The sequence below is a fragment of the Leptodactylus fuscus genome, chromosome 6, assembly GCF_031893055.1.
Source record: "Leptodactylus fuscus isolate aLepFus1 chromosome 6, aLepFus1.hap2, whole genome shotgun sequence".
In the NCBI taxonomy this organism is placed as follows: domain Eukaryota; kingdom Metazoa; phylum Chordata; class Amphibia; order Anura; family Leptodactylidae; genus Leptodactylus; species Leptodactylus fuscus.
This window is the reverse complement of record NC_134270.1, coordinates 56,298,416-56,310,672: the sequence shown is the minus strand read 5'-3', so window position 1 is coordinate 56,310,672 and position 12,257 is coordinate 56,298,416. Positions and strand designations below refer to the sequence as shown.

General features: G+C 44.2%; 1 pseudogene; it reads right to left on the bottom strand.

Moving 5' to 3' along the window:
* Positions 1-5,870: 5,870 nt before the first annotated feature.
* Positions 5,871-6,019, bottom strand: LOC142210914 (U2 spliceosomal RNA; annotated as a pseudogene).
* Positions 6,020-12,257: the final 6,238 nt, after the last annotated feature.

Here is a 12,257-nt window from a genome sequence, read left to right as displayed (position 1 = left end):
ATATGTCCCACATATCAGTAACTCTTATGTGAGGCACACAGGGGGTTAATGTGAGGGACATGATGGGGTTAACTGCTATTACTATGATCCCCATGGAGTTACTAAGCTGCAATGCACATGACCAGACTTTTTATCTGCAATGGTGGATTTCCCCCCCCGGCTTATACTCGAGTCAATAAGTTTTCCCAGTTTTCTGTGGTAAAATTAGGGGTCTCAGCTTATACTCGGGTTGGCTTATACTCGAGTATATACGGTAAATATATTCTTTAAAAAAAAAGGGTCCATCACATATGATTATTAAAACTCCTAATTTTTATAATATACTCTAGGGCAGACTTAAAGAAGACCTTTCAACACCAACGATTCCAGTTCTAAACATCAGTTAATAGCTGCTGCTCCCACCGTTACCAAGCAATCTGTGCTGTTTGGTATCTCATATACTATTTATGCTCCGTACTGTCAGGAGGGCGGTGTCAGGCAGGAGCAGACAAGGGGTGTAACTCTGAGCTCTGACACTGGCTGTCTCTGATTGGAGCCTGGAATTGTACTCTTCTGTCTGACACCGCCCTTCTGACATTACAGAGCTTAAATAACACATCAGGTACCAAAACTAACTGTGCTTGTTTCTCAGGAATGGTGGGGGTTAGTGGGAAAATTTCAACTACACTGGATTTAGTGGAGTGGCACCTATTAATAGATGCTAAGAACTTAAAAAGGTGGACACATTAAAAGATCCTCTTTAAGAAAACTGTCTAGTGCTGAGACCATATATTGCAGAAAAGCTGTATTTTTTTTAGTCTGTGTAGCAGCCTAACAGGATTTTGGAGGCAGTGTCCATGGCTGCGCTAATACAAGAAGATGGTGGAGCAGCTGAGAATTTCGGTGGTGTTGCTCCATCATCTTCTGGTATTAGTGCAGCCATGGTTACTTGAAAATCTTGTCAGGCTGATGCCCTGCCCCAACTCCACCCAGATACACACCCAACTCTGTCCCCTCCTCTCCAGATCGGAGAACCCATCCAGGATTGGTTTTACATACAGAAGAGCAGTAGCAGCCTAGAGTCAAAATGAACTCCTGCATTTACTGAGAGGATGTCAGGGCAGGTTTAGATTTTATTTTTGCCATTGTTTGTTACAGTAGGCCACCGCTCATCTTCCTGGATTCCATTACTGATAGTCTAGGATGAGAACTAAATGCCTACTTTGTTCTAAGAATCTCTGAGGAATTGCACCTCAATCCCATTCACGTCAGTGGAGCTAAGCTACAGTACCAGATACAACCTATAGATAGGGGTGACGCTGTTTCTAGAGGAAAGCAAACCGTTATATAAGCGAGGTCTTAAAATAAGGGTAAAATGTTCATTATAAATATTCTGAACTGTGAAGACTTGGCACCTCAGCTGCATGAAGTGGTTTATGTAATGAATCACCTCTTCTTATCTTCGTAAAAAGATGTTGCGTTACCCTACCCCCTTCCTGTGTAAAACACAGTCACTGATCACCGCATTAAACATTAGCAGCAGACGCTTTGCTTGGAAATTGCTCTCAATTATGCTTCACGGCCAGGGTGTTACATTCTCTGCCTATATAAAGAGCTTCCATTCCAGGTGATGCCAAGAAAGGTTGTGAAGATTATACCAGCTGCAGCAGACCAGACATGTGCCAGTCGCTCCACACCGCACAGCTTTTGCTCGTCCTTCTTGCAAGCTGCACAGTGAGATCAACCGTGACCACAAGACATGACAAAATGACCGCAAGTGGCAGCATGGTAGGTACCAGGTAGGGGATGTGTAGCATGTGCAAAGTTATATATCTAAGTTATAGCCGAAAGATACTGAGCCCATAGACGTCTCTAGTGAAATGTATGGAAAAGCTTCATAGTTATTATTCATTTCTCTGTCAGCATATTATTTTTCGGTGTTGGAAAAATAAACTGGAAGATGAAAGGGAAGTGCAGCACAATGCTTTAGTCACATTGAGTAGATGTGGAAGAATGCTTTGTGTAACTTTGAAATAAGTTATTGTAGCAGATATATTTAGCAGTATTATAGCAGTTATTCTTGTACATAGGAGGCAGTATTATAGCAGTTATTCTTGTACATAGGAGGCAGTATTATAGTAGTTATTCTTGTACATAGGAGGCAGTATTATAGCAGTTATTCTTGTACATAGGAGGCAGTATTATAGCAGTTATTCTTTTACATAGGAGGCAGTATTATAATAGTTATTCTTGTACATAGGAGGCAGTATTATAGTAGTTATATTATTGTACATAGAGGACACTATTATAGTATTTATATTCTGCTACACATAAGGGCAGTATTATAGTAGTTATATTCTGCTATATAGAAGGCAGTATTTTAGTAGTTATATTCTTGTACATAGGAGGCAGCATTATAATAGTTATATTCTTGTACTTAGAGGGCAGTTTTATAGTCGTTATATTTTTGTACATGGGAGGCAGAAGCCTGAGCATTTTTCTTTACGCCTACCTTTTGTTGCCAGTCTATTGATGCCTTACTCAATTATTGCAGTTTAGCCCTTGTTCTGGGACCTTTAGTAGGCCAGCCAGATTTATTTTTCTATATGATGCCAGTTTTGCTCATCTATCTTATCCCTTTTCTCTGTAAAGGCACATTGTGTTTTCTTTCATTACAATTCAATAAAAAAAACTACTATTTATCATGAAAAGTGACAGGTTAAGTCCCTACGTAGTGAGCTGCAACGAAAAAGCACCGCGGAAATGACCGCAGCGCCAACATACCGTATTTTTTTCCACAGCACTTATCACAGAAAGTCCTTTCCTCTGCAGACTTTCTGTCCGCTTTTTAACTATACGTAAAATGCCAGCATTTCCCTAAGTGTAATAGACATGCTGCGACTTACAAAAAACGCTCACATTTTACTTTTTCTGCAATGTGTGGATAGGATTATCCAGAATCCCAACCACTTTATAGGTGTTGTAAAATGCAGCGTTTTTTGCTGCGTCATTTATGCTACGTGCAGCCCCTGAGGGCTAAGGCTTCATATTGATAAAAAACAGAAACATAGCGGAAAAACGCTACAATTTACCAAATGAAAGACTTTGGTTAATCTCATCCACACACTGCGGAACAGAGCCACTGAAAAGCTATGTATTTCTTAAAAATGCAGCATGTTAATTTTAGCTGAGGAGTAAAGAGCATTGTCCCTATATATAAAAAGTAGAGAAAAAAATGCAACAAAATCTCAATGAAAAACACTGCAGAAAAAAATGCAACACGTTTTTGCTTTCATTGCATGTTTTAGTGACGTTTCACTATGTGATCATCCCTTATGGGGCTGCAGCCACCCATCTGTCTTGTATCGATGCGGAAACTGCATACAACAATGTTTCCTAGATAAGTGCCTTTATATGTTTAACTTAATAGGAGGCTGCATCTAAAGAACGGAAAAAACAACAACAAGGTGAATTGAAAGGAAATCAATGGTAAAATAAAGTTATGTATGAGGGATGAAATCCTGCGATTGGCTGCGAGTTGTGGCCTGGACAGTTAATTAAATCCTCTCCGTTTTACAGTCTCCTATTTCAGAGATTCATTTACTTCTATTTTTTTTCCATTTTTTTTGAAAAAGTTCCAGGAAACAGTCCATAAATGTAACCATTAAAGCAGGTTATTACATTAAAATGGTACGGGGAAGTGCAGCACTGGAGTCTGGCAGTACATTATCTGTCAGAATCTGTCATATTCTTCTGAATTGCCTCTAGAGTGATGTGGAAAAGGTTAGGACCCTTATATTTAAAGAACCACTGATGTCACACAAAAATAATGAGGCTATAGAATAATGAGGCCTGTGATTTGTTCCCTCTGTCCCGTTTAACTAACATCTGTGTAAAAGGAAAAAAAAAAGGAAAGTAAAATTATTTTATTTTACCATTATCAAATGCCACAGATATAAATCAATGCATTGTACATGTCTAGGGAGGAAAAAAATGGCCATTTGTGGAAGATTTAGCTGCGTCCTCAGCAAATGTAACGTATTAACTTGCCTGACTGCTTCTAAATTAAATCAAAGATCAGACTCATTATCATTTATTTTTTCCATAAAGCCTCAGAATCGGATTTTGAGGGTTGTCTCAATAAGACGGGCCCTTCCCTTATGCCCTATTGAGGCATCGTGAAGATGGAATCCTGATCATAACTAGACTTATATTATTTTATTTTTTTAGAAAAATTAGTATATTGGCACTTACTAGCAGTTATTAGCAGCTCTTGAGGTGGTGACACACTGGGGCATATTCATCATCCCCTCTATGCCAGAAATCTGGATAAGGCCCTTTCTTGCGCCAAATGTGCACCTCAAACCCTGACCCGCACCTCTCCTGCCACATTGTGAAAATGTAGGCAGTGATCAGGAAGGGCTGAGGCGTCCACGTCTTGGCCTTACAGATTTATTATAACTCGCACCAGTTTTATGGCGTGACTTACACTAGTTCCCATCTAGTGTAGAAACTGTCTCACAGGCGAATCCCAAGGTGGGCCCCAAACTCACCTTGCACAGCAGAGTACACTCACTGTACTTCATACAGATACTGATCATACAGCACCTCAAACCAGGCTATGCCTTTGTATAATATACTAGATAAATGCACAATGCAGATCTACAGCCTGTGAATTCAGCCTATGGCCACTTTCACAGGGTCAAAACCTGGAGTGGATCCAAAACAGATTGGGGTACATTATTAAGCTACCTGCACCTTTTTTATGGCATACCAGCAGTACCCGTGGCTTCGTCTGCGGCCCCCTGACCCCCTGCGCGACCCACCTCCTGTGCACAGGTATCTCACCAATATTATTCAGCTCGATAATATACAGTCTGTTGATATATTTAACCCATTGTGTGATAAAGTGGCAGTCCAGTTATTTATTTTTTTCACTCGTGTTGTCTGAAAGGCCATCCCCTTCATAGTACCTGTTTTGTAGTCCACTCTATAATTTATTTCCTTTTTATTTTTTTTTATTTTTGAAAGTCTCCGTCTGTGCCAATCAAAAACACCAAGTGCACAAAAAAAGTGTGGGTGTCACACTAAAAAAAACGTGCCCAGAATGCTTGCCAAAAAACGCACCCTTTCCCTAAAGGCGAGGGAGGTTCCTGACTAACTCTTCCCCACAAGGACCAAAAGGTGACCGAGTGGAGTCGAGTACCAATGGACCAACTGCCGAAGCAGGAGGTCCCCAATGTCCGTTTTCCCCTTGGGCTGCCACCACCGAGGGTACTCAGGACTACCAGTCGTCTAGTTTCTCTCCGGGCTGCCACCACCAGAGATACTCCTCGACTCAGCCAAGAGGTCTGCGCCTGCCCCGGTTCCCCAGGACAGGTCAACTGACAGAGGAGAGAGACCCATTACAGGCCTCGTCTCCAGACAACCGTCAGGAAGCGTCCCAAAAGGGTACAGCATCCCTTCGTTGACACACAAAAAAGGTGATGAGTGAACAAAAAGAAGTGAAAAACATCTATATAAGTGGTAAAGTGCCCATACGAGCCTGGTTTACTGCCAGATCTATAAAAATTCTCCTATGCTGGAAAACCAGGCATAAAGGAGTGTGTGCTCTGCAAGGTGTGATTCTAGTGCCACGCAATGTGCCCAAATCAGTGGGTTTCCCACGCCCAGTGATTTAAGGCACCCCGGGGGCCACTCAAACCCCCAGGGCACGACACCAGAGACCTTCGAGCGCTTCCCCGGCCCATGGTAAGATCCCCAGGGAGCGTCCTGTCCCCCTGGTGGTCGTGTTGACAGCGTCAGTGGCGTTCTGCCAGCCCCCTACAGTGGGTCCATCACCTCCACTGGCGGAGCCGGCTTACTGACCACATCCCCCATCAACACGCTTCAAGTGGTTCTCCATTCCTACCTCCACAGATTTCGGTCTACTCCTGCCAGGGCCAGTCCCGGACCGCGCTCTCCGGCAGTTTCACCTACTTTCTGCTTCTGATAAGAACAGATACTACACTTGATCTTAGCCAAAAGGCCGAGAAGCGATATTAAGTTCTGTAGTGTCTTGCTGAAACAGGAAACAGACATGGATACAGGTACTAGACATTGGTGACAGTATCGGCAATAGATTCTGAATCTAGTTGTATTATAGCTATAACCTCCTGGAGTGTTGCTTTAAATCCTAGTTCTGTCATCTCTTTGTGTCTCACTTTCTACAGGAGGTGGATGAAATTAAGAAGAACAACCTTCTAAATGTTCTTTCTACCATATTTGACTGGAGGGCACCAGAGAGCGACGCAGAGATGATACATGTTGAGGAACCTGAGCTGCCCTATAGGCCACAGAGGTCCATGTATAACCCACATACTGGCAGAGATAAGACTATGTGTAAAAACTTCTTCTGGAAGACATTTTCTGCTTGTTGAGCTTTTCTTCCTCTTATAAGACGCCTTCACGGGTCTGCTCTCCATCCCATGCATGCAATCATAATGTCTTCTCAACTGTTTCATAACTGGGGTTGGGGCATCTGTACAGTGGCGACAGCCATTCATGGGTCAATCCAATCTTTATCAGCCTGATAATGTGCTTGTGGTACATATTAGTTTGACTTTTGTATATATTTGGCTAAAAAAAAGCTTCCTCCTTCTCATGGAATTGTACCACTTTATATAAAGACATTAGGGTTATCAGTGTAACTAGATGACGGTATATTTGTATGCAACCGCCATCTGAGTTGACTGTAAAACTTGCAGAGGTGTGTTTATTGTTGACTACTGACAATGAAATGCCATTATTTTACAATATATTGCATCATAATGTACAAATGACACCACAACTATGTGCTAAATAAAAGCATTGTGTGCACAAGGTGGTACTGATGTCATTGAGCACAACCTGTGTTTGATAGATGCCGTCTTGCTGTCAATGCATGGACTTGACTGCGGTATCTATGAATTAATATAGAATAGGAAGCAATCATTTTCTACAAAGAGTGCCACTCTGTGCCTGGGCTTTGTCTGGTATTGCAGAATTCTAGGTAAAGTGGTGGAGATACAATACCAGGCACTTCTTAAAGGGGTATTCCCATGAACATAACCATATTTACATTTGTAGACAATTAACAGTTAAACATTATTGCAAATATTAGTAATAAAAAATTTTGCAGAGTTTTAAAGATTTTCTCTATCTTAGTGGCGAGTCTTTTGTCTTCATCAGTTGCTGATGAATGTAATGACCATGAATGCAGAAACTTTGCATGGTCTGGGACTTGTCAGAAAACCAGCCATGATTAACTTATTGTGTACAGGTTACCGTACCGGTCACTACATCCATGAGACGATAACCCGTCCACAATAAGGAAATCATGGCTGGGTTTGAGATAAATGTGAGACTCTAGAATGTAAAATGATGTAGAGAAAATCTTTAAAACTCTGCAAAAGTTTTAATTATTTATATTTGCAAAAATGTTTAATTGTTAATTATCTACTAATGTAAACTTGGATTTTTATGGGAAGACCCCTTTTAAGGCTGGCTATTTCTGGCAAAAATCAAAACTTAGACATCCCCTTTAAACAATTCCTTGGTGGGGGCCACACGGTGGCTCAGTGGTTAGCACTGCAGCCTTGCAGCGCTGGAGTCCTGGTGCTCAAATCCCACCAAGGGCAGAAAACCATCTGCAAGGAGCTTGTATGTTCTCCCCGTGTTTGCATGGATTTCCATCCCATATTCCAAAGACATACTGATAGGGAAAAATGTACATTGTGAGCTCTACGTGGGGCTCACAATCTACATTAAAAAAAAAACAAAAAAAACCAAACAATTCCTTGGGCTCTTAATCTTGATATTAAAAGAACAAATACAGCTTTGCACACAAAAACGAGTTCTTATGCAGAGCAAATTCAGACACAAAATTGATAGTTCTCTTTATAGTACATGAACCCCCCCCCCCCCCCCTCCAGGAAATTCATCCCAATACGTCAAACATCTGTGCTGAATCACTTCACTGTGTGGTGTTTTATAGGTTGGAGCTAGGTCCTGCATTTTTCAAGTGGAATGGGGAACTGAATTCGTGAACGGTCACCGAACACAGGTGTAACCAAAGCCTGAGTGGTATTCTTGAAAAGTGGAAGCTTGTAGGAATCACAGAAACTCAGCCATAAAGTGGCAGACCACGTAAACCTCAGAGCACCGGTCACAGAGTGCTGAAGTGCATAGTGTATAAAAGTCGCCAATATTCTGCCAGTATTCACAGTTCCAAACCTCCTCTGGAGCTTCATGGAATGTAAAGCATGACTTAGCTGCATGCTACACCTTATATCATCTGGCACAATGTCAGGCATCAGATGGCGTGGTATAAAGCAAGCCAGGACTCTGGAACAGTGGAAATGTGTTCTGCAGAGTGACCAATCACACTTCTCTATCTAGTAGTCTGATGGATGAGTCTGGATTTGGCAAATGCTAGGAGAACCTTACCTATCTCAATGCATTGTGCCAACTGTAAGTTCGGTAGTGGAGGGTTTTTCAGGGGTTGGTATAGGCCCCTTATTTCCAGTATAGGAAAATTGTTATGCTTCAGTGTACCAAGTTATGTGGATAATGTCACTCCTTGAGGAGAGACCACCTTGTCAGGTGTGTGGAGTCTTATAAAAAGCCATTTTAGCTCCACTGTTGGGGGATTATGGGAAGAATATGAAAATCTGTTTCCCAAGATGTAAATAGGGAAACAGTGCCTCTGTTTGCTGCCCTCTAGAGGAAGCTCCCTTGAACATCATGCCTGACTTTCCCACAAGCCTTTGCTGCAATGATGTGGGATTTTTCCAAGTCAGTATCCCAGCTGTGGACAGTGCTGTTTCAATCTGATTGGATCTCTTCAGCACAGCCTAGTGAAAACTGAGTATCCCAGCTGTAGACAGCGTTGTCCACAGCTGGGATACTGACTTGGCAAAATCCCTCATCATTGCACCAAAGGCTTGTGGGAAAGTCGGACATGATGTTCAAGGGAGCTTCCCCTAGAAGGCAGCAAACAGAGGCACTGTTTCCCTATTTACATCTTGGGAAACAGATTTGCATATTCTTCCCATAATCAGCGTACCAAGACATTTTGGACAACTGTTTGCTTACAACTTTGTGAGAAAAGTTGTGAAAGTCGTTTTCTGTACCAACATAATTGTGCCCAGTGTGCAAAGCAAGGTCTATAAAGGTATGATTGGTTGAATTTGGCTGGTCCACACAAAGCCCTGACCTCAACGTCAATAAACACCTTTGGGATGAACCAGGCCCTCTAGTCCACCATCAGTGTCGGACTTCATAAATGTTCTGGATGAATCGGATAAAACTCCCAAAGCCTTCCAGAAGAGTGGAAGCTGTTTTAGTAGCAAAGGGGAACAAACTCCATATTAAATCCTATGGATTTAGAATGGGATGCCATAAAGCTCTTGTTGGTGTAATATGCAGGTGTCCCAATACATTTGCCCATACAGTTTACATTAGGAAGAGTTTTGTACCTAAAGATGAAACAATAGGCACATTTAATATCACAGATATTGGCTTTAGCAGAACACAATCCTACATTGATAAACCATAAATGTGTGTGGACTGGGGTTGGGGGGTTCAGCTCTCCATTGGCTCTTCCAGCCATTACGTAAAGCGCTGACCCCATAGAAATGCATGTAAGTGCCACTAGAAAAAAAAAGTCCTTATAAGCTTTCAGATCCATATTTTATGTGATTTAAATCATCAGAACACTGTACCTCAAAAAATCAATAGATATGAAGTAATGAAAGATTTTACATTATAATCTGCAGATCCAAACACGGGAATGAATCATGCGTTGAGTCTAATTCATGCGCAGCTCCACCTCCAACCTCACTTTGTGAAATTGATTAACAGAACATTTGCAACGTGAAGCTTAAATCTCCTGAAATGTTTCACTGTAGAATGTGAATTATATCCTGTAGGGGTTAATTCTTCCCGGTTTTGCTGGCTTCAGCACTTTCAATAACATCCTATAGAAGTAAAGGTAAACTCTCCCAGCTTGTATAATGTTTGAATCATGTTTCCTGGCCAAGCAATTTGCTTCACTTTTCATTAAGCAATAAATCAGTTTTATTATCAATGTACACGTTGTAATTCTCCAGTCGTGGCTGGCAGATATGGTCAGGTTACCACAAAGTAACAATGTCCTTTCTAAAACATAAGAAGTCAAAAAAATATCTCTGGCAGTGCTGTGTCATTGTATCTTGCTTAAAGGGAATATCATTTTAGATCTGAAATTCAGTTCTGTGCAATTTTATAACATAACCTTTGTGACAATTGGGGGTAATTTAGCATCAAAGGTAGCAGTTTTCCTGGATTTACAGAGGTGTTGGTGGCGCTGGGTGCCAAATAAACAGCAGATCAGGTCAGTGGCGGATCCAGGGTTTGCGGGGCCCTGGGCAATTGACTTTGGCGGGGCCCTACGCGCAGCGCAGCAAATTAGGCCCCGCCCACTTTTATGTTGACCCCGCCCATTCTCGTTCATTTTTCATGTGATTCCACACAGTATAATCCTCCTACAGTCACCCGTAAATTATATGACCCCCCTCCATCTCTCCCCATTTTCATATACACCCTTCATCTACCCCTAGTTTCATGTCCCCCCCTCTATCTCTGTCCCCAGTTTCATGCTATTCTCCCCCTTTATCTGCCCACAGTTTCATGTCCCCCCCCGTCTCTGCCCCAGTGTCATGCCGTTCTCCCCCCTTCATCTGCCCCAATGTCATGCCATTCTCCCCCCCTTCATCTGCCCCAGTGTCATGCCATCCCCCCCTTCATTTGCCCCAGTGTCATGCTGTTCTCGCCCCTTCATCCACCCCAGTGTCATGCTATTCTCCCCCCTTCATCTGCCTCAGTGTCATGCCGTTCTCCCCCCCCTTCATCTGCCCCAATGTCATGCCGTTCTCCCCCCCTCCATCTGCCCCAGTGTCATGCCGTTCTCCCCCTCTCCATCTGCCCCAGTGTCATGCTGTTCTCCCCCCCTCCATCTGCCCCAGTGTCATGCCATTCTCCCCTCCTTCATCTGCCCCAGTGTCATGCCATCCCCCCTTCATCTGCCCCAGTATCATGCCATTCTCCCCCCTTCATCTGCCTCAGTGTCATGCCATTCTCCCCCCCTTCATTTGCCCCAGTGTCATGCTGTTCTCGCCCCTTCATCTGCCCCAGTGTCATGCTGTTCTCCCCCCTCCATCCACCCCAGTGTCATGCTATTCTCCCCCCTTCATTTGCCACAGTGTCATGCCGTTCTCCCCCCCTTCATCTGCCCCAGTGTCATGCCGTTCTCCCCCCTCCATCTGCCCCAGTGTCATGCCGTTCTCCCCCCCTCCATCTGCCCCAGTGTCATGCCGTTCTCCCCCCCTCCATCTGCCCCAGTGTCATGCCGTTCTCCCCCCTTCATCTGCCCCAGTGTCATGCCGTCCTGCCCCCCTTCCATCTGCCCCAGTGTCATGCCGTTCTCCCCCCTCCATCTGCCCCAGTGTCATGCCGTTCTCCCCCCTCCATCTGCCCCAGTGTCATGCCATTCTCCCCTCCTTCATCTGCCCCAGTGTCATGCCATCCCCCCTTCATCTGCCCCAGTATCATGCCATTCTCCCCCCTTCATCTGCCTCAGTGTCATGCCGTTCTCCCCCCCTTCATTTGCCCCAGTGTCATGCTGTTCTCACCCCTTCATCTGCCCCAGTGTCATGCTGTTCTCCCCCCTCCATCCACCCCAGTGTCATGCTGTTCTCCCCCCCTTCATTTGCCACAGTGTCATGCCGTTCTCCCCCCCTTCATCTGCCCCAGTGTCATACCGTTCTCCCCCCCTCCATCTGCCCCAGTGTCATGCCGTTCTCCCCCCTCCATCTGCCCCAGTGTCATGCCGTTCTCCCCCCCTCCATCTGCCCCAGTGTCATGCCGTTCTCCCCCCCTCCATCTGCCCCAGTGTCATGCCGTTCTCCCCCCTTCATCTGCCCCAGTGTCATGCTGTTCTCCCCCCCTCCAACTGCCCCAGTGTCATGCCGTTCTCCCCCCCTCCATCTGCCCCAGTGTCATGCCGTTCTCCCCCCTCCATCTGCCCCAGTGTCATGCCGTTCTCCCCCCCTCCATCTGCCCCAGTGTCATGCTGTTCCCCGCTCCCCTTCATTTGCCCCCCAGTTTCTTTGGGCCCCCTCCATCTTTGTCCCCAGTGTCATGCCGTTCCCCCCTCCACTTCATTTGCCCCCCAGTTTCATGGGCCCCCTTCATTATGTTCCACCTTAATATTTAATACA